The 24,220-nt window shown below is 48.1% G+C and overlaps 1 protein-coding gene and 1 long non-coding RNA gene across 37 annotated transcripts in view; one reads left to right on the top strand and one right to left on the bottom strand.

The window, feature by feature from the left end:
* The window catches only part of LOC118383632 (gap junction alpha-3 protein-like), a 73,397-nt gene extending 51,607 nt beyond the window's left edge, over positions 1-21,790 (bottom strand). For all 36 annotated transcript variants that reach the window (XM_052518020.1, XM_052518041.1, XM_052518019.1 and 33 more), the window contains exon 1: positions 21,019-21,790. The gene's annotated coding sequence lies outside the window, so the exon portion shown is untranslated. The remainder of the gene's footprint in view (positions 1-21,018) is intronic.
* Positions 21,791-22,587: 797 nt separating this feature from the next.
* LOC127929770 (uncharacterized) lies at positions 22,588-24,011 on the top strand. The gene is made up of 3 exons (XR_008136091.1): positions 22,588-23,043; positions 23,657-23,744; positions 23,987-24,011. It is a non-coding gene; the product is annotated as an uncharacterized LOC127929770 (long non-coding RNA).
* Positions 24,012-24,220: the final 209 nt, after the last annotated feature.

Here is a 24,220-nt window from a genome sequence, read left to right as displayed (position 1 = left end):
TCAGGTCTGTATCTGTCAGGTCTGTGTCTGTATCTGTCAGGTCTGTATCTGTATCTGTCAGGTCTGTATCTGTCAGGTCTGTATCTGTCAGGTCTGTATCTGTATCTGTCAGGTCTGTATCTGTATCTGTCAGGTCTGTATCTGTCAGGTCTGTATCTGTATCTGTCAGGTCTGTCAGGTCTGTATCTGTCAGGTCTGTATCTGTATCTGTCAGGTCTGTGTCTGTCAGGTCTGTATCTGTATCTGTCAGGTCTGTATCTGTCAGGTCTGTATCTGTATCTGTCAGGTCTGTATCTGTCAGGTCTGTATCTGTCAGGTCTGTATCTGTATCTGTCAGGTCTGTATCTGTATCTGTCAGGTCTGTATCTGTCAGGTCTGTATCTGTCAGGTCTGTATCTGTATCTGTCAGGTCTGTATCTGTATCTGTGTCTGTCAGGTCTGTATCTGTCAGGTCTGTATCTGTATCTGTCAGGTCTGTATCTGTCAGGTCTGTATCTGTATCTGTCAGGTCTGTATCTGTATCAGGTCTGTATCTGTCAGGTCTGTATCTGTCAGGTCTGTATCTGTCAGGTCTGTATCTGTCAGGTCTGTATCTGTCAGGTCTCTGTATCTGTCAGGTCTGTATCTGTCAGGTCTGTATCTGTATCTGTCAGGGTATCTGTCAGGTCTGTCATCTGTCAGGTCTGTCTGTATCTGTCAGGTCTGTATCTGTCAGGTCTGTATCTGTCAGGTCTGTATCTATCTGTCAGGTCTGTATCTGTCAGGTCTGTATCTGTATCTGTCAGGTCTGTATCTGTCAGGTCTGTACTGTATCTGTCAGGTCTGTATCTGTCAGGTCTGTATCTGTCAGGTCTGTATCTGTCAGGTCTGTATCTGTCAGGTCTGTATCTGTATCTGTCAGGTCTGTATCTGTCAGGTCTGTATCTGTCATCTGTATCTGTCAGGTCTGTATCTGTCAGGTCTGTACTGTATCTGTCGGGTCTGTATCTGTCAGGTCTGTATCTGTATCTGTCAGGTCTGGTCAGGTCTGTATCTGTCAGGTCTGTATCTGTATCTGTCAGGTCTGTATCTGTCAGGTCTGTCTGTATCAGGTCTGGTCTGTCAGGTCTGTATCTGTCAGGTCTGTATCTGTCAGGTCTGTATCTGTCAGGTCTGTATCTGTATCTGTCAGGTCTGTATCTGTCAGGTCTGTATCTGTATCTGTCAGGTCTGTATCTGTCAGGTCTGTATCTGTATCTGTCAGGTCTGTATCTGTCAGGTCTGTATCAGGTCTGTATCTGTCAGGTCTGTATCTGTCAGGTCTGTATCTGTATCTGTCAGGTCTGTATCTGTCAGGTCTGTATCTGTATCTGTCAGGTCTGTATCTGTCAGGTCTGTATCTGTCAGGTCTGTATCTGTCAGGTCTGTATCTGTATCTGTCAGGTCTGTATCTGTATCTGTCAGGTCTGTATCTGTCAGGTCTGTATCTGTCAGGTCTGTATCTGTATCTGTCAGGTCTGTATCTGTCAGGTCTGTATCTGTATCTGCTGTGGGTATCTGTATCTGTCAGGTCTGTATCTGTCAGGTCTGTCTGTCTGTCTGTATCTGTATCTGGGTCTGTATCTGTCAGGTCTGTATCTGTATCTGTCAGGTCTGTATCTGTCAGGTCTGTATCTGTCAGGTCTGTATCTGTATCTGTCAGGTCTGTATCTGTCAGGTCTGTATCTGTCAGGTCTGTATCTGTATCTGTCAGGTCTGTATCTGTCAGGTCTGTGTCTGTCAGGTCTGTATCTGTCAGGTCTGTCAGGTCTGTATCTGTCAGGTCTGTATCTGTATCAGGTCTGTATCTGTATCTGTCAGGTCTGTATCTGTCAGGTCTCTGTATCTGTATCTGTCAGGTCTGTATCTGTCAGGTCTGTATCTGTATCTGTCAGGTCTGTATCTGTCAGGTCTGTCTGTATCTGTCAGGTCTGTATCTGTCAGGTCTGTATCTGTCAGGTCTGTATCTGTCTGTCAGGTCTGTATCTGTCAGGTCTGTATCTGTCAGGTCTGTATCTGTCAGGTCTGTATCTGTATCTGTATCTGTCAGGTCTGTATCTGTCAGGTCTGTATCTGTATCTGTCAGGTCTGTATCTGTCAGGTCTGTATCTGTATCTGTCAGGTCTGTATCTGTCAGGTCTGTATCTGTCAGGTCTGTATCTGTATCTGTCAGGTCTGTATCTGTATCTGTCAGGTCTGTATCTGTCAGGTCTGTATCTGTATCTGTCAGGTCTGTATCTGTCAGGTCTGTATCTGTATCTGTCAGGTCTGTATCTGTCAGGTCTGTATCTGTCAGGTCTGTATCTGTCAGGTCTGTATCTGTCAGGTCTGTATCTGGTCTGTATCTGTATCTGTCAGGTCTGTATCTGTCAGGTCTGTATCTGTATCTGTCAGGTCTGTATCTGTATCTGTCAGGTCTGTATCTGTCAGGTCTGTATCTGTCTGTCAGGTCTGTATCTGTCAGGTCTGTATCTGTCAGGTCTGTCTGTATCTGTCAGGTCTGTATCTGTATCTGTCAGTCTGTATCTGTATCTGTCAGGTCTGTATCTGTCTGGTCTGTCAGGTCTGTATCTGTCAGGTCTGTATCTGTCAGGTCTGTATCTGTATCTGTCAGGTCTGTATCTGTCAGGTCTGTATCTGTCAGGTCTGTATCTGTCAGGTCTGTATCTGTATCTGTCAGGTCTGTATCTGTCAGGTCTGTATCTGTAGGTCTGTAGGTCTGTATCTGTCAGGTCTGTATCTGTCAGGTCTGTATCTGTCAGGTCTGTATCTGTCAGGTCTGTATCTGTCAGGTCTCTGTATCTGTATCTGTCAGGTCTGTATCTGTCAGGTCTGTATCTGTATCTGTCAGGTCTGTATCTGTATCTGTCTGTATCTGTCAGGTCTGTATCTGTCAGTCTGTATCTGTATCTGTCAGGTCTGTATCTGTCAGGTCTGTATCTGTCAGGTCTGTATCTGTCAGGTCTGTATCTGTATCTGTATCTGTCAGGTCTGTATCTGTCAGGTCTGTATCTGTATCTGTCAGGTCTGTATCTGTCAGGTCTGTATCTGTATCTGTCAGGTCTGTATCTGTCAGGTCTGTATCTGTCAGGTCTGTATCTGTCAGGTCTGTATCTGTATCTGTCAGGTCTGTATCTGTCAGGTCTGTATCTGTATCTGTCAGGTCTGTATCTGTCAGGTCTGTATCTGTCAGGTCTGTATCTGTCAGGTCTGTCTGTATCTGTATCTGTCAGGTCTGTATCTGTCAGGTCTGTATCTGTATCTGTCAGGTCTGTATCTGTCAGGTCTGTATCTGTATCTGTCAGGTCTGTATCTGTCAGGTCTGTATCTGTCAGGTCTGTATCTGTATCTGTCAGGTCTGTATCTGTCAGGTCTGTATCTGTATCTGTCAGGTCTGTATCTGTCAGGTCTGTATCTGTATCTGTCAGGTCTGTATCTGTCAGGTCTGTATCTGTATCTGTCAGGTCTGTATCTGTCAGGTCTGTATCTGTATCTGTATCTGTCAGGTCTGTATCTGTCAGGTCTGTATCTGTCAGGTCTGTATCTGTCAGGTCTGTATCTGTATCTGTCAGGTCTGTATCTGTCAGGTCTGTATCTGTATCTGTCAGGTCTGTATCTGTCAGGTCTGTATCTGTATCTGTCAGGTCTGTATCTGTCAGGTCTGTATCTGTATCTGTCAGGTCTGTATCTGTCAGGTCTGTATCTGTATCTGTCAGGTCTGTATCTGTATCTGTCAGGTCTGTATCTGTCAGGTCTGTATCTGTCAGGTCTGTATCTGTCAGGTCTGTATCTGTATCTGTCAGGTCTGTATCTGTCAGGTCTGTATCTGTATCTGTCAGGTCTGTCTGTATCTGTATCTGTCAGGTCTGTATCTGTCAGGTCTGTATCTGTCAGGTCTGTATCTGTATCTGTCAGGTCTGTATCTGTCAGGTCTGTATCTGTCAGGTCTGTATCTGTATCTGTCAGGTCTGTCAGGTCTGTATCTGTCAGGTCTGTATCTGTATCTGTCAGGTCTGTATCTGTCAGGTCTGTATCTGTATCTGTCAGGTCTGTATCTGTCAGGTCTGTATCTGTCAGGTCTGTATCTGTCAGGTCTGTATCTCAGGTCTGTATCTGTCAGGTCTGTATCTGTCAGGTCTGTATCTGTATCTGTCAGGTCTGTATCTGTCAGGTCTGTATCTGTCAGGTCTGTATCTGTATCTGTCAGGTCTGTATCTGTCAGGTCTGTATCTGTATCTGTCAGGTCTGTATCTGTCAGGTCTGTATCTGTATCTGTATCTGTCAGGTCTGTCTGTATCTGTCAGGTCTGTATCTGTAGGTCTGTATCTGTCAGGTCTGTATCTGTCAGGTCTGTATCTGTCAGGGTCTGTAGGTCTGTATCTGTCAGGTCTGTATCTGTCAGGGTCTGTATCTGTAGGTCTGTATCTGTCAGGTCTGTATCTGTCAGGTCTGTATCTGTATCTGTCAGGTCTGTATCTGTATCTCAGGTCTGTATCTGTATCTGTCAGGTCTGTATCTGTCAGGTCTGTATCTGTATCTGTCAGGTCTGTATCTGTCAGGTCTGTATCTGTCAGGTCTGTATCTGTCAGGTCTGTCTGTATCTGTCAGGTCTGTATCTGTCAGGTCTGTATCTGTCAGGTCTGTATCTGTATCTGTCAGGGTCTGTATCTGTCAGGTCTGTAGGTCTGTATCTGTATCTGTCAGGTCTGTATCTGTCAGGTCTGTATCTGTATCTGTCAGGTCTGTATCTGTAGGTCTGTATCTGTCAGGTCTGTATCTGTCAGGTCTGTATCTGTATCTGTCAGGTCTGTATCTGTCAGTCTGTCTGTATCTGTCAGGTCTGTATCTGTATCTGTCAGGTCTGTATCTCAGGTGTCTGTAGGTCTGTATCTGTATCTGTATCTGTCAGGTCTGTATCTGTCAGGTCTGTATCTGTCAGGTCTGTAGGTCTGTATCTGTCAGGTCTGTATCTGTGTCTGTAGGTCTGTATCTGTCAGGTCTGTATCTGTATCTGTCAGGTCTGTATCTGTCAGGTCTGTCTGTCAGGTCTGTATCTGTCAGGTCTGTATCTGTCAGGTCTGTATCTGTATCTGTCAGGTCTGTATCTGTCAGGTCTGTATCTGTAGGTCTGTCAGGTCTGTATCTGTCAGGTCTGTATCTGTGTCAGGTCTGGTCTGTAGGTCTGTATCTGTCAGGTCTGTATCTGTATCTGTCAGGTCTGTATCTCTGTAGGTCTGTATCTGTAGGTCTGTATCTGTCAGGTCTGTATCTGTCAGGTCTGTATCTGTCAGGTCTGTCTGTATCTGTCAGGTCTGTATCTGTATCTGTCAGGTCTGTATCTGTATCTCAGGTCTGTATCTGTCAGGTCTGTATCAGGTCTGTCTGTATCTGTCAGGTCTGTATCTGTCAGGTCTGTATCTGTATCTGTCAGGTCTGTATCTGTCAGGTCTGTATCTGTCTGTATCTGTCAGGTCTGTATCTGTCAGGTCTGTCTGTCAGGTCTGTATCTGTCAGGGTCTGTATCTGTCAGGTCTGTATCTGTCAGGTCTGTATCTGTATCTGTCAGGTCTGTATCTGTCAGGTCTGTATCTGTCAGGTCTGTATCTGTAGGTCTGTATCTGTCAGGTCTGTATCTGTCAGGTCTGTATCTGGTCTGTCAGGTCTGTATCTGTCAGGTCTGTATCTGTCAGGTCTGTGTCTGTATCTGTCAGGTCTGTATCTGTATCTGTCAGGTCTGTATCTGTCAGGGTCTGTATCTGTATCTGTCAGGTCTGTATCTGTCAGGTCTGTATCTGTATCTGTCAGGTCTGTATCTGTCAGGTCTGTATCTGTATCTGTCAGGTCTGTATCTGTATCTGTCAGGTCTGTATCTGTCAGGTCTGTATCTGTCAGGTCTGTATCTGTGTCTGTCAGGTCTGTATCTGTCAGGTCTATGTCTGTCAGGTCTGTATCTGTCAGGTCTGTCTGTATCTGTCAGGTCTGTATCTGTATCTGTCAGGTCTGTATCTGTCAGGTCTGTATCTGTCAGGTCTGTATCTGTATCTGTCAGGTCTGTATCTGTCAGGTCTGTATCTGTATCTGTCAGGTCTGTATCTGTCAGGTCTGTATCTGTATCTGTCAGGTCTGTATCTGTATCTGTCAGGTCTGTATCTGTATCTGTCAGGTCTGTATCTGTATCTGTCAGGTCTGTATCTGTCAGGTCTGTATCTGTATCTGTCAGGTCTGTATCTGTCAGGTCTGTACTGTATCTGTCAGGTCTGTATCTGTATCTGTCAGGTCTGTATCTGTCAGGTCTGTCAGGTCTGTATCTGTATCTGTCAGGTCTGTATCTGTCAGGTCTGTATCTGTCAGGTCTGTATCTGTATCTGTCAGGTCTGTATCTGTCAGGTCTGTATCTGTCAGGTCTGTATCTGTATCTGTCAGGTCTGTATCTGTATCTGTCAGGTCTGTATCTGTATCTGTCATGTCTGGTCTGTATCTGTCAGGTCTGTATCTGTCAGGTCTGTATCTGTATCTGTCAGGTCTGTATCTGTCAGGTCTGTATCTGTATCTGTCAGGTCTGTATCTGTCAGGTCTGTATCTGTCAGGTCTGTATCTGTATCTGTCAGGTCTGTATCTGTATCTGTCAGGTCTGTATCTGTCAGTCTGTCTGTATCTGTCAGGTCTGTATCTGTCAGGGTCTGTATCTGTCAGGTCTGTATCTGTATCTGTCAGGTCTGTATCTGTCAGGTCTGTATCTGTCAGGTCTGTATCTGTATCTGTCAGGTCTGTATCTGTCAGGTCTGTATCTGTATCTGTCAGGTCTGTATCTGTCAGGTCTGTATCTGTATCTGTCAGGTCTGTATCTGTCAGGTCTGTACTGTATCTGTCAGGTCTGTATCTGTATCTGTCAGGTCTGTATCTGTATCTGTCAGGTCTGTATCTGTCAGGTCTGTATCTGTCAGGTCTGTATCTGTATCTGTCAGGTCTGTATCTGTCAGGTCTGTATCTGTCAGGTCTGTATCTGTGTCTGTCAGGTCTGTATCTGTCAGGTCTATGTCTGTCAGGTCTGTATCTGTCAGGTCTGTATCTGTATCTGTCAGGTCTGTATCTGTCAGGTCTGTATCTGTATCAGGTCTGTATCTGTCAGGTCTGTATCTGTATCTGTCAGGTCTGTATCTGTCAGGTCTGTGTCTGTCAGGTCTGTATCTGGTCTGTATCTGTCAGGTCTGTATCTGTATCTCAGGTCTGTAGGTCTGTATCTGTCAGGTCTGTATCTGTCAGGTCTGTATCTGTATCTGTCAGGTCTGTATCTGTAGGTCTGTATCTGTAGGTCTGTCTGTCAGGTCTGTATCTGTCAGGTCTGTATCTATCTGTATCTGTCAGGTCTGTATCTGTCAGGTCTGTATCTGTATCTGTCAGGTCTGTATCTGTCAGGTCTGTATCTGTATCTGTCAGGTCTGTATCTGTCAGGTCTGTATCTGTATCTGTCAGGTCTGTATCTGTCAGGTCTGTATCTGTCAGGTCTGTATCTGTCAGGTCTGTATCTGTCAGGTCTGTATCTGTATCTGTCAGGTCTGTATCTGTCAGGTCTGTATCTGTATCTGTCAGGTCTGTATCTGTCAGGTCTGTATCTGTCAGGTCTGTATCTGTCAGGTCTGTATCTGTATCTGTCAGGTCTGTATCTGTCAGGTCTGTATCTGTCAGGTCTGTATCTGTATCTGTCAGGTCTGTATCTGTCAGGTCTGTATCTGTATCTGTCAGGTCTGTATCTGTCAGGTCTGTCTGTCAGGTCTGTATCTGTCAGGTCTGTATCTGTATCTGTCAGGTCTGTATCTGTCAGGTCTGTATCTGTCAGGTCTGTATCTGTATCTGTCAGGTCTGTATCTGTATCTGTCAGGTCTGTATCTGTCAGGTCTGTATCTGTCAGGTCTGTATCTGTATCTGTCAGGTCTGTATCTGTCAGGGTCTGTATCTGTCAGGTCTGTATCTGTATCTGTCAGGTCTGTCTGTCAGGTCTGTATCTGTCAGGTCTGTATCTGTCAGGTCTGTATCTGTATCTCAGGTCTGTATCTGTCAGGTCTGTATCTGTATCTGTCAGGTCTGTATCTGTCAGGTCTGTATCTGTAGGTCTGTATCTGTATCTGTCAGGTCTGTATCTGTCAGGTCTGTATCTGTCAGGTCTGTATCTGTCTGTCTGTCAGGTCTGTATCTGTCAGGTCTGTATCTGTATCTGTCAGGTCTGTATCTCAGGTCTGTATCTGTCAGGTCTGTCTGTATCTGTCAGGTCTGTATCTGTCAGGTCAGGTCTGTATCTGTCAGGTCTGTATCTGTATCTGTCAGGGTGTCAGGTCTGTATCTGTATCTGTCAGGTCTGTATCTGTATCTGTCAGGTCTGTATCTGTATCTGTCAGGTCTGTATCTGTCAGGTCTGTATCTGTCAGGTCTGTATCTGTATCTGTCAGGTCTGTATCTGTCAGGTCTGTATCTGTATCTGTCTGGTCTGTATCTGTCAGGGTCTGTATCTGTATCTGTCAGGTCTGTATCTGTATCTGTCAGGTCTGTATCTGTCAGGTCTGTATCTGTCTGTCAGGTCTGTATCTGTATCTGTATCTGTCAGGTCTGTATCTGTATCTGTCAGGTCTGTATCTGTCAGGTCTGTATCTGTCAGGTCTGTATCTGTATCTGTCAGGTCTGGTCTGTATCTGTCAGGTCTGTATCTGTCAGGTCTGTATCTGTATCTGTCAGGGTCTGTATCTCAGGTCTGTATCTGTCAGGTCTGTATCTGTCAGGGTCTGTATCTGTATCTGTCAGGTCTGTATCTGTCAGGTCTGTATCTGTATCTGTCAGGTCTGTATCTGTCAGGTCTGTATCTGTATCTGTCAGGTCTGTCAGGTCTGTATCTGTCAGGTCTGTATCTGTCTGGTCTGTATCTGTCAGTCTGTCTGTATCTGTCAGGTCTGTATGTAGGTCTGTATCTGTCAGGTCTGTATCTGTATCTGTCAGGTCTGTATCTGTCTCAGGGTCTGTATCTGTCAGGTCTGTATCTGTCAGGTCTGTCAGGTCTGTATCTGTCAGGTCTGTATCTGTCAGGTCTGTATCTGTCAGGTCTGTATCTGTCAGGTCTGTATCTGTATCTGTCAGGTCTGTATCTGTCAGGTCTGTATCTGTATCTGTCAGGTCTGTATCTGTCAGGTCTGTGTCAGGTCTGTATCTGTATCTGTCAGGTCTGTGTATCTGTCTGTATCTGTATCTGTCAGGTCTGTATCTGTCAGGTCTGTATCTGTATCTGTCAGGTCTGTATCTGTCAGGTCTGTATCTGTCAGTCTGTATCTGTATCTGTATCTGTCAGGTCTGTATCTGTCTGGGGTCTGTATCTGTCAGGTCTGTATCTGTCAGGTCTGTATCTGTCAGGTCTGTATCTGTCAGGTCTGTATCTGTCAGGTCTGTATCTGTGTCTGTCAGGTCTGTATCTGTCAGGTCTATGTCTGTCAGGTCTGTATCTGTCAGGTCTGTATCTGTATCTGTCAGGTCTGTATCTGTCAGGTCTGTATCTGTCAGGTCTGTATCTGTATCTGTCAGGTCTGTATCTGTCAGGTCTGTATCTGTATCTGTCAGGTCTGTATCTGTCAGGTCTGTATCTGTATCTGTCAGGTCTGTATCTGTCAGGTCTGTATCTGTCAGGTCTGTATCTGTATCTGTCTGGGTCAGGTCTGTATCTGTCAGGTCTGTATCTGTCAGGTCTGTATCTGTCAGGTCTGTATCTGTCAGGTCTGTATCTGTATCTGTCAGGTCTGTATCTGTCAGGTCTGTATCTGTCAGGTCTGTATCTGTATCTGTCAGGTCTGTATCTGTCAGGGTCTGGTCTGTATCTGTAGGTCTGTCAGTCTGTATCTGTCAGGTCTGTATCTGTCAGGTCTGTATCTGTTTCTGTCAGGTCTGTATCTGTCAGGTCTGTATCTGTATCTGTCAGGTCTGTATCTGTCAGGTCTGTATCTGTCAGGTCTGTATCTGTCAGGTCTGTATCTGTCAGGTCTGTATCTGTATCTGTCAGGTCTGTATCTGTCAGGTCTGTATCTGTCAGGTCTCTGTCAGGTCTGTATCTGTCAGGTCTGTATCTGTATCAGGTCTGGTCTGTATCTCTGTAGGTCTGTCAGGTCTGTATCTGTCAGGTCTGTATCTGTCAGGTCTGTATCTGTATCTGTCAGGTCTGTATCTGTCAGGTCTGTATCTGTATCTGTCAGGTCTGTATCTGTCAGGTCTGTATCTGTATCTGTCAGGTCTGTATCTGTCAGGTCTGTATCTGTCAGGTCTGTATCTGTCAGGTCTGTATCTGTCAGGTCTGTATCTGTATCTGTCAGGTCTGTATCTGTCAGGTCTGTATCTGTCAGGTCTGTATCTGTATCTGTCAGGTCTGTATCTGTCAGGTCTGTATCTGTCAGGTCTGTATCTGTCAGGTCTGTATCTGTATCTGTCAGGTCTGTATCTGTATCTGTCAGGTCTGTATCTGTCAGGTCTGTATCTGTCAGGTCTGTATCTGTATCTGTCAGGTCTGTATCTGTCAGGTCTGTATCTGTCAGGTCTGTATCTGTCAGGTCTGTATCTGTCAGGTCTGTATCTGTCAGGTCTGTATCTGTATCTGTCAGGTCTGTATCTGTCAGGTCTGTATCTGTATCTGTCAGGTCTGTATCTGTCAGGGTCTGTCAGGTCTGTATCTGTATCTGTCAGGTCTGTATCTGTCAGGTCTGTATCTGTATCTGTCAGGTCTGTATCTGTCAGGTCTGTATCTGTATCTGTATCTGTCATCTGTCAGGTCTGTATCTGTCAGGTCTGTATCTGTATCTGTCAGGTCTGTATCTGTCAGGTCTGTATCTGTATCTGTCAGGTCTGTATCTCAGGTCTGTATCTGTCAGGTCTGTATCTGTCAGGTCTGTATCTGTCATCTGTCAGGTCTGTATCTGTCAGGTCTGTATCTGTATCTGTCAGGTCTGTATCTGTCAGGTCTGTATCTGTATCTGTCAGGTCTGTATCTGTCAGGTCTGTATCTGTCAGGTCTGTATCTGTCAGGTCTGTATCTGTCAGGTCTGTATCTGTCAGGTCTGTATCTGTCAGTCTGTCAGGTCTGTATCTGTCAGGTCTGTATCTGTATCTGTCAGGTCTGTATCTGTCAGGTCTGTATCTGTCAGGTCTGTATCTGTATCTGTCAGGTCTGTATCTGTATCTGTCAGGTCTGTATCTGTCAGGTCTGTATCTGTCAGGTCTGTATCTGTATCTGTCAGGTCTGTATCTGTCAGGGTCTGTATCTGTCAGGTCTGTATCTGTCAGGTCTGTATCTGTGTCTGTATCTGTCAGGTCTGTATCTGTCAGGTCTGTATCTGTATCTGTCTGTAGGTCTGTATCTGTATCTGTCAGGTCTGTATCTGTCAGGTCTGTATCTGTATCTGTCAGGTCTGTATCTGTCAGGTCTGTATCTGTCTGTCAGGTCTGTATCTGTATCTGTCAGGTCTGTATCTGTCAGGTCTGTATCTGTAGGTCTGTATCTGTCAGGTCTGTATGGTCTGTATCTGTCAGGTCTGTATCTGTCAGGGTATCTGTAGGTCTGTATCTGTCAGGTCTGTATCTGTATCTGTCAGGTCTGTATCTGTCAGGTCTGTATCTGTCTGTATCTGTATCTGTCAGGTCTGTATCTGTCAGGTCTGTATCTGTATCTGTCAGGTCTGTATCTGTCAGGTCTGTATCTGTCTGTCAGGTCTGTATCTGTCAGGTCTGTCTGTATCTGTCAGGTCTGTATCTGTCAGGTCTGTATCTGTATCTGTCAGGTCTGTATCTGTCAGGTCTGTATCTGTCAGGTCTGTCTGTATCTGTCAGGTCTGTATCTGTCAGGTCTGTATCTGTCAGGTCTGTATCTGTCAGGTCTGTATCTGTATCTGTCAGGTCTGTATCTGTCAGGTCTGTATCAGGTCTGTATCTGTCAGGTCTGTATCTGTCAGGTCTGTATCTGTATCTGTCAGGTCTGTATCTGTCAGGTCTGTATCTGTCAGGTCTGTATCTGTCAGGTCTGTATCTGTATCTGTATCTGTCAGGTCTGTATCTGTCAGGTCTGTATCTGTCAGGTCTGTGTCAGGTCTGTATCTGTCAGGTCTGTATCTGTCAGGTCTGTATCTGTATCTGTCAGGTCTGTATCTGTCAGGTCTGTGTATCTGTATCTGTATCTGTATCTGTCAGGTCTGTATCTGTCAGGTCTGTATCTGTATCTGTCAGGTCTGTATCTGTCAGGTCTGTATCTGTATCTGTCAGGCCTGTATCTGTCAGGTAAGTATCTGTATCTGTCAGGTCTGTGTCTGTCAGGTCTGTATCTGTCAGGTCTGTATTTGTATCTGTCAGGTCTGTATCTGTAAGGTCTGTATCTGTATCTGTATCTGTCAGGTCTGTATCTGTCAGGTCTGTATCTGTATCTGTATCTGTCAGGTCTGTATCTGTATCTGTCAGGTCTGTATCTGTCAGGTCTGTATCTGTATCTGTATCTGTCAGGTCTGTATCTGTATCTGTCAGGTCTGTATCTGTGTCTGTCAGGTCTGTATCTGTGTCTGTCAGGTCTGTATCTGTATCTGTCAGGTCTGTATCTGTATCTGTCAGGTCTGTATCTGTATCTGTCAGGTCTGTATCTGTATCTGTCAGGTCTGTATCTGTCAGGTCTGTGTCTGTCAGGTCTGTGTCTGTCAGGTCTGTATCTGTGTCTGTCAGGTCTGTATCTGTCAGGTCTGTATCTGTATCTGTCAGGTCTGTATCTGTCAGGTCTGTATCTGTCAGGTCTGTATCTGTATCTGTCAGGTCTGTATCTGTGTCTGTCAGGTCTGTATCTGTATCTGTCAGGTCTGTGTCTATCAGGTCTGTATCTGTCAGGTCTGTATCTGTATCTGTCAGGTCTGTATCTGTATCTGTCAGGTCTGTATCAGGAGACAACTGTCCTCAACGTGCTGAGTGTCCTGTCCCTGTCTTCCAATAGACTGACTCACAACAGGAGACAACTGTCCTCAACGTGCTGAGTGTCCTGTCCCTGTCTTCCAATAGACTGACTCACAACAGGAGACAACTCTCCTCAACGTGCTGAGTGTCCTGTCCCTGTCTTTCAATAGACTGACTCACAACAGGAGACAACTGTCCTCAACGTGCTGAGTGTCCTGTCCCTGTCTTCCAATAGACTGACTCACAACAGGAGACAACTGTCCTCAACGTGCTGAGTGTCCTGTCCCTGTCTTCCAATAGACTGACTCACAACAGGAGACAACTCTCCTCAACGTGCTGAGTGTCCTGTCCCTGTCTTTCAATAGACTGACTCACAACAGGAGACAACTGTCCTCAACGTGCTGAGTGTCCTGTCCCTGTCTTTCAATAGACTGACTCACAACAGGAGACAACTGTCCTCAACGTGCTGAGTGTCCTGTCCCTGTCTTTCAATAGACTGACCCACAACAGGAGACAACTGTCCTCAACGTGCTGAGTGTCCTGTCCCTGTCTTTCAATAGACTGACTCACAACAGGAGACAACTGTCCTCAACGTGCTGAGTGTCCTGTCCCTGTCTTCCAATAGACTGACTCACAACAGGAGACAACTGTCCTCAACGTGCTGAGTGTCCTGTCCCTGTCTTCCAATAGACTGACTCACAACAGGAGACAACTGTCCTCAACGTGCTGAGTGTCCTGTCCCTGTCTTTCAATAGACTGACTCACAACAGGAGACAACTGTCCTCAACGTGCTGAGTGTCCTGTCCCTGTCTTCCAATAGACTGACTCACAACAGGAGACAACTGTCCTCAACGTGCTGAGTGTCCTGTCCCTGTCTTTCAATAGACTGACTCACAACAGGAGACAACTGTCCTCAACGTGCTGAGTGTCCTGTCCCTGTCTTTCAATAGACTGACTCACAACAGGAGACAACTGTCCTCAACGTGCTGAGTGTCCTGTCCCTGTCTTTCAATAGACTGACTCACAACAGGAGACAACTGTCCTCAACGTGCTGAGTGTCCTGTCCCTGTCTTCCAATAGACTGACTCACAACAGGAGACAACTGTCCTCAACGTGCTGAGTGTCCTGTCCCTGTCTTTCAATAGACTGACTCACAACAGGAGACAACTGTCCTCAACGTGCTGAGTGTCCTGTCCCTGTCTTTCAATAGACTGACTCACAACAGGAGACAACTGTCCTCAACGTGCTGAGTGTCCTGTCCCTGTCTTTCAATAGACTGACTCACAACAGGAGACAACTGTCCTCAACGTGCTGAGTGTCCTGTCCCTGTCTTTCAATAGACTGACTCACAACAGGAGACAACTGTCCTCAACGTGCTGAGTGTCCTGTCCCTGTCTTCCAATAGACTGACTCACAACAGGAGACAACTGTCCTCAACGTGCTGAGTGTCCTGTCCCTGTCTTTCAATAGACTGACTCACAACAGGAGACAACTGTCCTCAACGTGCTGAGTGTCCTGTCCCTGTCTTCCAATAGACTGACTCACAACAGGAGACAACTGTCCTCAACGTGCTGAGTGTCCTGTCCCTATCTTTCAATAGACTGACTCACAACAGGAGACAACTGTCCTCAACGTGCTGAGTGTCCTGTCCCTATCTTTCAATAGACTGACTCACAACAGGAGACAACTGTCCTCAACGTGCTGAGTGTCCTGTCCCTGTCTTCCAATAGACTGACTCACAACAGGAGACAACTGTCCTCAACGTGCTGAGTGTCCTGTCCCTATCTTCCAATAGACTGACTCACAACAGGAGACAACTGTCCTCAACGTGCTGAGTGTCCTGTCCCTGTCTTCCAATAGACTGACTCACAACAGGAGACAACTGTCCTCAACGTGCTGAGTGTCCTGTCCCTGTCTTCCAATAGACTGACTCACAACAGGAGACAACTGTCCTCAACGTGCTGAGTGTCCTGTCCCTGTCTTCCAATAGACTGACTCACAACAGGAGACAACTGTCCTCAACGTGCTGAGTGTCCTGTCCCTATCTTCCAATAGACTGACTCACAACAGGAGACAACTGTCCTCAACGTGCTGAGTGTCCTGTCCCTGTCTTCCAATAGACTGACTCACAACAGGAGACAACTGTCCTCAACGTGCTGAGTGTCCTGTCCCTATCTTCCAATAGACTGACTCACAACAGGAGACAACTGTCCTCAACGTGCTGAGTGTCCTGTCCCTGTCTTCCAATAGACTGACTCACAACAGGAGACAACTGTCCTCAACGTGCTGAGTGTCCTGTCCCTATCTTCCAATAGACTGACTCACAACAGGAGACAACTGTCCTCAACGTGCTGAGTGTCCTGTCCCTGTCTTCCAATAGACTGACTCACAACAGGAGACAACTGTCCTCAACGTGCTGAGTGTCCTGTCCCTGTCTTCCAATAGACTGACTCACAACAGGGGGGCCTAGATCAGAGGAGTATCCCAAGCTTGTGTGTGTGTGTGTGTGTGTGTGTGTGTGTGTGTGTGTGTGTGTGTGTGTGTGTGTGTGTGTGTGTGTGTGTGTGTGTGTGTGTGTGTGTGTGTGTGTGTGTGTGTGTGTGTGTGTGTGTGTGTGTGTGTGTGTGTGTGTGTGTGTGTGTTTCTTCACACCCCTGTCTACAGGGCAGGTAGTGACACAGACAGGTTTATATTACATTTGGGAAGGGGATATATTTGGACCGGGGGACAGCAGGTTGTAGCCAGGGATAGTATAGAGAGAGGCCTGTGTGTGTCGAGAGACTGTCATTACTGACTGTAGGAATTAGACAGAATTTAGTTATAACTAGAGACTAAACTGTCATTAGAGACTGTAGGAATTAGACAGAATTTAGTTATAACTAGAGACTAAACTGTCATTACAGACTGTAGGAATTAGACAGAATTTAGTTATAACTAGAGACTAAACTGTCATTACAGACTGTAGGAATTAGACAGAATTTAGTTATAACTAGAGACTAAACTGTCATTACAGACTGTAGGAATTAGACAGAATTTAGTTATAACTAGAGACTAAACTGTCATTACTGACTGTAGGAATTAGACAGAATTTAGTTATAACTAGAGACTAAACTGTCATTACAGACTGTAGGAATTAGACAGAATTTAGTTATAACTAGAGACTAACGCTGTTAGACTGTAGGAATTAGACAGCTAGTAGATGTGATCCATGACTGAGTTTGATCTGTGATCAACAGGTCTAACAGTGGAATCAGTTGTTGAGATTTGGGCTGCTACTGTTTGGGGAAGAGCAACGGGTAAATCCCATGTCCTCCTCTGGAACACAACAATAACAACCAAACCATATCTGCCTTTTCAATACTGGGGTTCATTCAGAGATCTCAACCTCTTACGACACTAAGTCCCCACCTTACTGGGTTACTGGGCCAAGTCCCCACCTTACTGGGTTACTGGGCCAAGTCTCCACCTTACTGTGTTACTGGGCCAAGTCCCCACCTTACTGTGTTACTGGGTCAAGTCCCCACCTTACTGTGTTACTGGGTCAAGTCCCCACCTTACTGGGTTACTGGGCCAAGTCCCCACCTTACTGGGTTACTGGGTCAAGTCCCCACCTTACTGGGTTACTGGGTCAAGTCCCCACCTTACTGGGTTACTGGGCCAAGTCCCCACCTTACTGGGTTACTGGGTTACTGGGTCAAGTCCCCACCTTACTGGGTTACTGGGTCAAGTCCCCACCTTACTGGGTTACTGGGTCAAGTCCCCACCTTACTGGGTTACTGGGCCAAGTCCCCACCTTACTGGGTTACTGGGTTACTGGGTCAAGTCCCCACCTTACTGGGTTACTGGGTCAAGTCCCCACCTTACTGGGTTACTGGGCCAAGTCCCCACCTTACTGGGTTACTGGGTCAAGTCCCCACCTTACTGGGTTACTGGGCCAAGTCCCCACCTTACTGGGTTACTGGGCCAAGTCCCCACCTTACTGGGTTACTGGGTCAAGTCCCCACCTTACTGGGCTACTGGGTCAAGTCCCCACCTTACTGGGTTTCTGGGTCAAGTCCCCACCTTACTGGGTTACTGGGCCAAGTCCCCACCTTACTGGGTTACTGGGTCAAGTCCCCACCTTACTGGGTTACTGGGCCAAGTCCCCACCTTACTGGGTTACTGGGTCAAGTCCCCACCTTACTGGGTTTCTGGGTCAAGTCCACATCTTACTGGGTTACTGGGTCAAGTCCTCACCTTACTGGGTTACTGGACCAAGTCCCCACCTTACTGGGCTACTGGGTCAAGTCCCCACCTTACGGGGTTACTGGGCCAAGTCCCCACCTTACTAGGTTACTGGGACAATTCCCACCTTACTGGGTTACTGGGTCAAGTCCCCACCTTACTGGGTTACTGGGCCAAGTCCCCACCTTACTGGGTTACTGGGACAGGTCCCCACCTTACTGGGTTACTGGGTCAAGTCCCCACCTTACTGGGTTACTGGGCCAAGTCCCCACCTTACTGGGTTACTGGGCCAAGTCCCCACCTTACTGGGTTACTGGGCCAAGTCCCCACCTTACTGGGTTACTGGGTCAAGTCCCCACCTTACTGGGTTACTGGGTCAAGTCCCCACCTTACTGGGTTACTGGGTCAAGTCCCCACCTTACTGGGTTACTGGGTCAAGTCCCCACCTTACTGGGTTACTGGGCCAAGTCCCCACCTTACTGGGTTACTGGGTCAAGTCCCCACCTTACTGGGTTACTGGGTCAAGTCCCCACCTTACTGGGTTACTGGGCCAAGTCCCCACCTTACTGGGTTACTGGGCCAAGTCCCCACCTTACTGGGTTACTGGGTCAAGTCCCCACCTTACTGTGTTACTGGGTCAAGTCCCCACCTTACTGCGTTACTGGGTCAAGTCCCCACCTTACTGTGTTACTGGGTCAAGTCCCCACCTTACTGGGTTACTGGGTTACTGGGTCAAGTCCCCACCTTACTGTGTTACTGGGTCAAGTTCCCACCTTACTGGGTTACTGGGTCAAGTCCCCACCTTACTGGGTTACTGGGTCAAGTCCCCACCTTACTGGGTTACTGGGCCAAGTCCCCACCTTACTGGGTTACTGGGTCAAGTCCCCACCTTACTGGGTTACTGGGTCAAGTCCCCACCTTACTGGGTTACTGGGCCAAGTCCCCACCTTACTGGGTTACTGGGTCAAGTCCCCACCTTACTGGGTTACTGGGTCAAGTCCCCACCTTACTGGGTTACTGGGTCAAGTCCCCACCTTACTGGGTTACTGGGCCAAGTCTCCACCTTACTGTGTTACTGGGTCAAGTCCCCACCTTACTGGGTTACTGGGTCAAGTCCCCACCTTACTGGGTTACTGGGCCAAGTCCCCACCTTACTGGGTTACTGGGTTACTGGGTCAAGTCCCCACCTTACTGGGTTACTGGGTCAAGTCCCCACCTTACTGGGTTACTGGGTCAAGTCCCCACCTTACTGGGTTACTGGGCCAAGTCCCCACCTTACTGGGTTACTGGGTTACTGGGTCAAGTCCCCACCTTACTGGGTTACTGGGTCAAGTCCCCACCTTACTGGGTTACTGGGCCAAGTCCCCACCTTACTGGGTTACTGGGCCAAGTCCCCACCTTACTGGGTTACTGGGCCAAGTCCCCACCTTACTGGGTTACTGGGTCAAGTCCCCACCTTACTGGGCTACTGGGTCAAGTCCCCACCTTACTGGGTTACTGGGTCAAGTCCCCACCTTACTGGGTTACTGGGTCAAGTCCCCACCTTACTGGGTTTCTGGGTCAAGTCCCCACCTTACTGGGTTACTGGGCCAAGTCCCCACCTTACTGGGTTACTGGGTCAAGTCCCCACCTTACTGGGTTTCTGGGTCAAGTCCACATCTTACTGGGTTACTGGGTCAAGTCCTCACCTTACTGGGTTACTGGACCAAGTCCCCACCTTACTGGGCTACTGGGTCAAGTCCCCACCTTACTGGGTTTCTGGGTCAAGTCCCCACCTTACTAGGTTACTGGGACAATTCCCCACCTTACTGGGTTACTGGGTCAAGTCCCCACCTTACTGGGTTACTGGGCCAAGTCCCCACCTTACTGGGTTACTGGGCCAAGTCCTCACCTTACTGGGTTACTGGGCCAAGTCCTCATCTTACTGGGTTACTGGGTTTCTGGGTCAAGTCCCCACCTTACTGGGTTACTGGGCCAAGTCCCCACCTTACTGGGTTACTGGGACAGGTCCCCACCTTACTGGGTTACTGGGTCAAGTCCCCACCTTACTGGGTTACTGGGCCAAGTCCCCACCTTACTGGGTTACTGGGCCAAGTCCCCACCTTACTGGGTTACTGGGCCAAGTCCCCACCTTACTGGGTTATTGGGTCAAGTCCCCACCTTACTGGGTTACTGGGTCAAGTCCCCACCTTACTGGGTTACTGGGTCAAGTCCCCACCTTACTGGGTTACTGGGTCAAGTCCCCACCTTACTGGGTTACTGGGCCAAGTCCCCACCTTACTGGGTTACTGGGTCAAGTCCCCACCTTACTGGGTTACTGGGTCAAGTCCCCACCTTACTGGGTTACTGGGCCAAGTCCCCACCTTACTGGGTTACTGGGCCAAGTCCCCACCTTACTGGGTTACTGGGTCAAGTCCCCACCTTACTGTGTTACTGGGTCAAGTCCCCACCTTACTGCGTTACTGGGTCAAGTCCCCACCTTACTGTGTTACTGGGTCAAGTCCCCACCTTACTGGGTTACTGGGTTACTGGGTCAAGTCCCCACCTTACTGTGTTACTGGGTCAAGTTCCCACCTTACTGGGTTACTGGGTCAAGTCCCCACCTTACTGGGTTACTGGGTCAAGTCCCCACCTTACTGGGTTACTGGGCCAAGTCCCCACCTTACTGGGTTACTGGGTCAAGTCCCCACCTTACTGGGTTACTGGGCCAAGTCCCCACCTTACTGGGTTACTGGGTCAAGTCCCCACCTTACTGGGTTACTGGGTCAAGTCCCCACCTTACTGGGTTACTGTGTCAAGTCCCCACCTTACTGGGTTACTGGGCCAAGTCCCCACCTTACTGGGTTACTGGGTCAAGTCACCACCTTACTGGGTTACTGGGCCAAGTCCCCACCTTACTGGGTTACTGGGCCAAGTCTCCACCTTACTGGGTTACTGGGCCAAGTCCCCACCTTACTGGGTTACTGGGCCAAGTCCTCACCTTACTGGGTTACTGGGTTACTGGGTCAAGTCCTCACCTTACTGGGTTACTGGGTTACTGGGTCAAGTCCCCACCTTACTGGGTTACTGGGTCAAGTCCCCACCTTACTGGGTTACTGGGTCAAGTCCCCACCTTACTGGGTTACTGGGTCAAGTCCCCACCTTACTGGGTTACTGGGTCAAGTCCCCACCTTACTGGGTTACTGGGTTACTGGGTCAAGTCCCCACCTTACTGGGTTACTGGGTCAAGTCCCCACCTTACTGGGTTACTGGGTCAAGTCCCCACCTTACTGGGTTACTGGGTCAAGTCCCCACCTTACTGGGTTACTGGGTCAAGTCCCCACCTTACTGGGTTACTGGGTCAAGTCCCCACCTTACTGGGTTACTGGGTCAAGTCCCCACCTTACTGTGTTACTGGGTCAAGTCCCCACCTTACTGGGTTACTGGGTCAAGTCCCCACCTTACTGGGTTACTGGGTCAAGTCCCCACCTTACTGGGTTACTGGGTCAAGTCCCCACCTTACTGGGTTACTGGGTCAAGTCCCCACCTTACTGGGTTACTGGGTCAAGTCCCCACCTTACTGGGTTACTGGGCCAAGTCCCCACCTTACTGGGTTACTGGGTCAAGTCCCCACCTTACTGGGTTACTGGGTCAAGTCCCCACCTTACTGGGTTACTGGGTCAAGTCCCCACCTTACTGGGTTACTGGGTCAAGTCAACACCTTACTGGGTTACTGGGTCAAGTCAACACCTTTACATTGAATCTACATCTTTTCTCTCCATCCAAACAGTACCACACACATAAATCCAGAGAAGAAAACTGAAACAGAAAGTAGAATATGGAAGTACCTACCTCGTCAGTCTACTGTCCCCAGAAGAGTAGCTCCTTGTGGGACTGAGACCATGTGGCTCCCCTCGTAGCCTCCTTCCTTCTGCGTCTCTCCCTCCTCCCCTGTCCCTCTCTCTCTCTCCAACCCAGTGAGACCTATGTGGCTGGTTGCTCCTCTCCGCTGTCTCTCTCCTGTCCAGGTCTCAGCAGATGGAATGCCCTTGAATGGACAGGAAACACCAGACCAGCCCACCACTGGCCACAACAAGACCGTTCCACACCAACACACTCCTGTCTTCCCTCTTCAGTTAGCCGAGGCTTCTCCCTGTCTTCCCTCCTAGAGTTCCTCTCTGACCCTCTCTCCCTGTCTTCCCTCCTAGAGTTCCTCTCCGACCCTCTCTCCCTGTCTTCCCTCCTAGAGTTCCTCTCCGACCCTCTCTCCCTGTCTTCCCTCCTAGAGTTCCTCTCTGACCCTCTCTCCCTGTCTTCCCTCCTAGAGTTCCTCTCCGATCCTCTCCCTGTCTTCCCTCCTAGAGTTCCTCTCCGACCCTCTCTCCCTGTCTTCCCTCCTAGAGTTCCTCTCCGACCCTCTCTCCCTGTCTTCCCTCCTAGAGTTCCTCCCTGACTTCCCTCCTAGAGTTCCTCTCCGACCCTCTCTCCCTGTCTTCCCTCCTAGAGTTCCTCCCTGACTTCCCTCCTAGAGTTCCTCTCCGACCCTCTCTCCCTGTCTTCCCTCCTGGAGTTCCTCTCCGACCCTCTCTCCCTTCCAACCAGCTGAACGGCACTGCTACTGATACTGCTGCTAGCCAAGACCAACTCTCCCTCCCTCTATCCCCTCCCTCTGTCCCCCAGGGTTACATTTGGCCCAGGGCTGAGGGCACTCTCTAACGTCAGCTATGGCAGCCCCTGGCCCAACTCTCCAGCTTGTTGAGGTGATCGACAGGGCAGCTGGCCAATAAGCTTGACTTTCTGGTCTGTCTGGCATCAAGTGCAGCTCAGTGCTAAATATAGGGGAAGGGTGTCTCTGTCACTGTGGTGTAGGAGGGCAGGGGGCATGACTTCATGTGTGGGTGTCCCTAATGGCACCCTATTCACCATATAGTGCACTACTTTAGACCAGAGCCCTATGTCACCCTATTCCCTATATAGTGCACTACTTTTGACCAGAGCCCTATAGAACCTTATTCCCTATATAGTGCACTACTTTTGACCAGAGCCCTATAGAACCCGATTCTCTATATAGTGCACGACTTTAGACCAGAGACCTATGAGCACTAAATTTGGAACTATTTGGGACTCAGCTTTGGAGAAGAGCAGCCGTTCAGGTCCTGAAGCCACCAATGACAGGCAGGCGAAGAATGTTCAAGCCACCAATGACAGGAGTGTAATGGAGGGAGTGAGAAGACGCCAACGTAGACAACTCCAGGAAGGTTGCTATAGGGAGCGCTGGTCAACACAGATGACATCCGCATGGATTTACTGTATACTAAGATGTGAAACCAGAGGTCGGGATCTATAACAACATACAGCTACTGACACTTTGCAATGTCAGTCAATGTTTTTATAAAGTCAACAACACACGAGTTGGTCAAATCATTGTGGATTTTATTCCTTAATGTACAATAATATACCTGTTTCATCTGTCAGATATACACCAGGGTTGCGATATTTTCCGTTTACTTTCCCCAAAATTCCCAGAAATCCCGTTTTTTTAGAATTCCGGGAATCAAGACGGAATAAGCAGGAAATCCGGTCCAACTGTACCGATGTGCGCTGAGAGTCGGGAAGCAGGTTCAGGGAGTGTTTTAATAAATAGATACACAAACAAGAACAAAGGCCACAGACCGGACACAGAAACAATGACGCCTGGGGATATAAGGCAGGTAAATCAGTGATGGAGTCCAGGTGAGTGTCATAATGCGCGTAACGATGGTGACAGGTGTGCATAACGATGGTGACAGGTGTGTGTAATGATGGTGACAGGTGTGTGTAATGATGGTGACAGGTGTGTATAATGATGGTGACAGGTGTGTATAATGATGGTGACAGGTGTGTGTAACGATGGTGACAGGTGTGTGTAATGATGGTGACAGGTGTGCGTAATGGAGACAGGTGTGCATAACGATGGGGACAGGTGTGCGTAACGATGGTGACAGGTGTGTGTAATGATGGTGACAGGTGTGTGTAATGATGGTGACAGGTGTGTGTAATGATGGTGACAGGTGTGTGTAATGATGGTGACAGGTGTGTGTAATGATGGTGACAGGTGTGTGTAATGATGGTGACAGGTGTGTGTAATGATGGTGACAGGTGTGTGTAATGATGGTGACAGGTGTGTGTAATGATGGTGACAGGTGTGTGTAATGATGGTGACAGGTGTGTGTAATGATGGTGACAGGTGTGTGTAACGATGGTGACAGGTGTATGTAACGATGGTGACAGGTGTGAGTAACGATGGTGACAGGTGTGTGTAATGATGAGGACAGGTGTGTGTAATGATGAGGACAGGTGTGTGTAATGATGAGGACAGGTGTGTGTAATGATGAGGACAGGTGTGTGTAATGATGGTGACAGGTGTGTGTAATGATGGTGACAGGTGTGTGTAATGATGGTGACAGGTGTGTGTAATGATGGTGACAGGTGTGTGTAATGATGGTGACAGGTGTGTGTAATGATGGTGACAGGTGTGTGTAATGATGGTGACAGGTGTGTGTAATGATGGTGACAGGTGTGTGTAATGATGGTGACAGGTGTGAGTAACGATGGTGACAGGTGTGTGTAACGATGGTGACAGGTGTGTGTAACGATGGTGACAGGTGTGTGTAACGATGATGACAGGTGTGTGTAACGATGGTGACAGGTGTGCGTAATGATGGTGACAGGTGTGTGTAACGATGGTGACAGGTGTGCGTAATGATGGTGACAGGTGTGTGTAACGATGGTGACAGGTGTGTGTAATGATGGTGACAGGTGTGTGTAATGATGGTGACAGGTGTGTGTAATGATGGTGACAGGTGTGCGTAATGATGGTGACAGGTGTGCGTAACGATGGTGACAGGTGTGCGTAACGATGGTGACAGGTGTGCGTAATGATGGTGACAGGTGTGCGTAATGATGGTGACAGGTGTGTGTAATGATGGTGACAGGTGTGCGTAACGATGGTGACAGGTGTGTGTAATGATGGTGACAGGTGTGCGTAACGATGGTGACAGGTGCACGTAATGAT

This window comes from Oncorhynchus keta, chromosome 4 (genome assembly GCF_023373465.1).
Source record: "Oncorhynchus keta strain PuntledgeMale-10-30-2019 chromosome 4, Oket_V2, whole genome shotgun sequence".
Taxonomy (NCBI): Eukaryota; Metazoa; Chordata; class Actinopteri; order Salmoniformes; family Salmonidae; genus Oncorhynchus; species Oncorhynchus keta.
The sequence above is the reverse complement of the archived record's forward strand: the minus strand, read 5'-3'. Positions and strand labels throughout refer to the sequence as shown.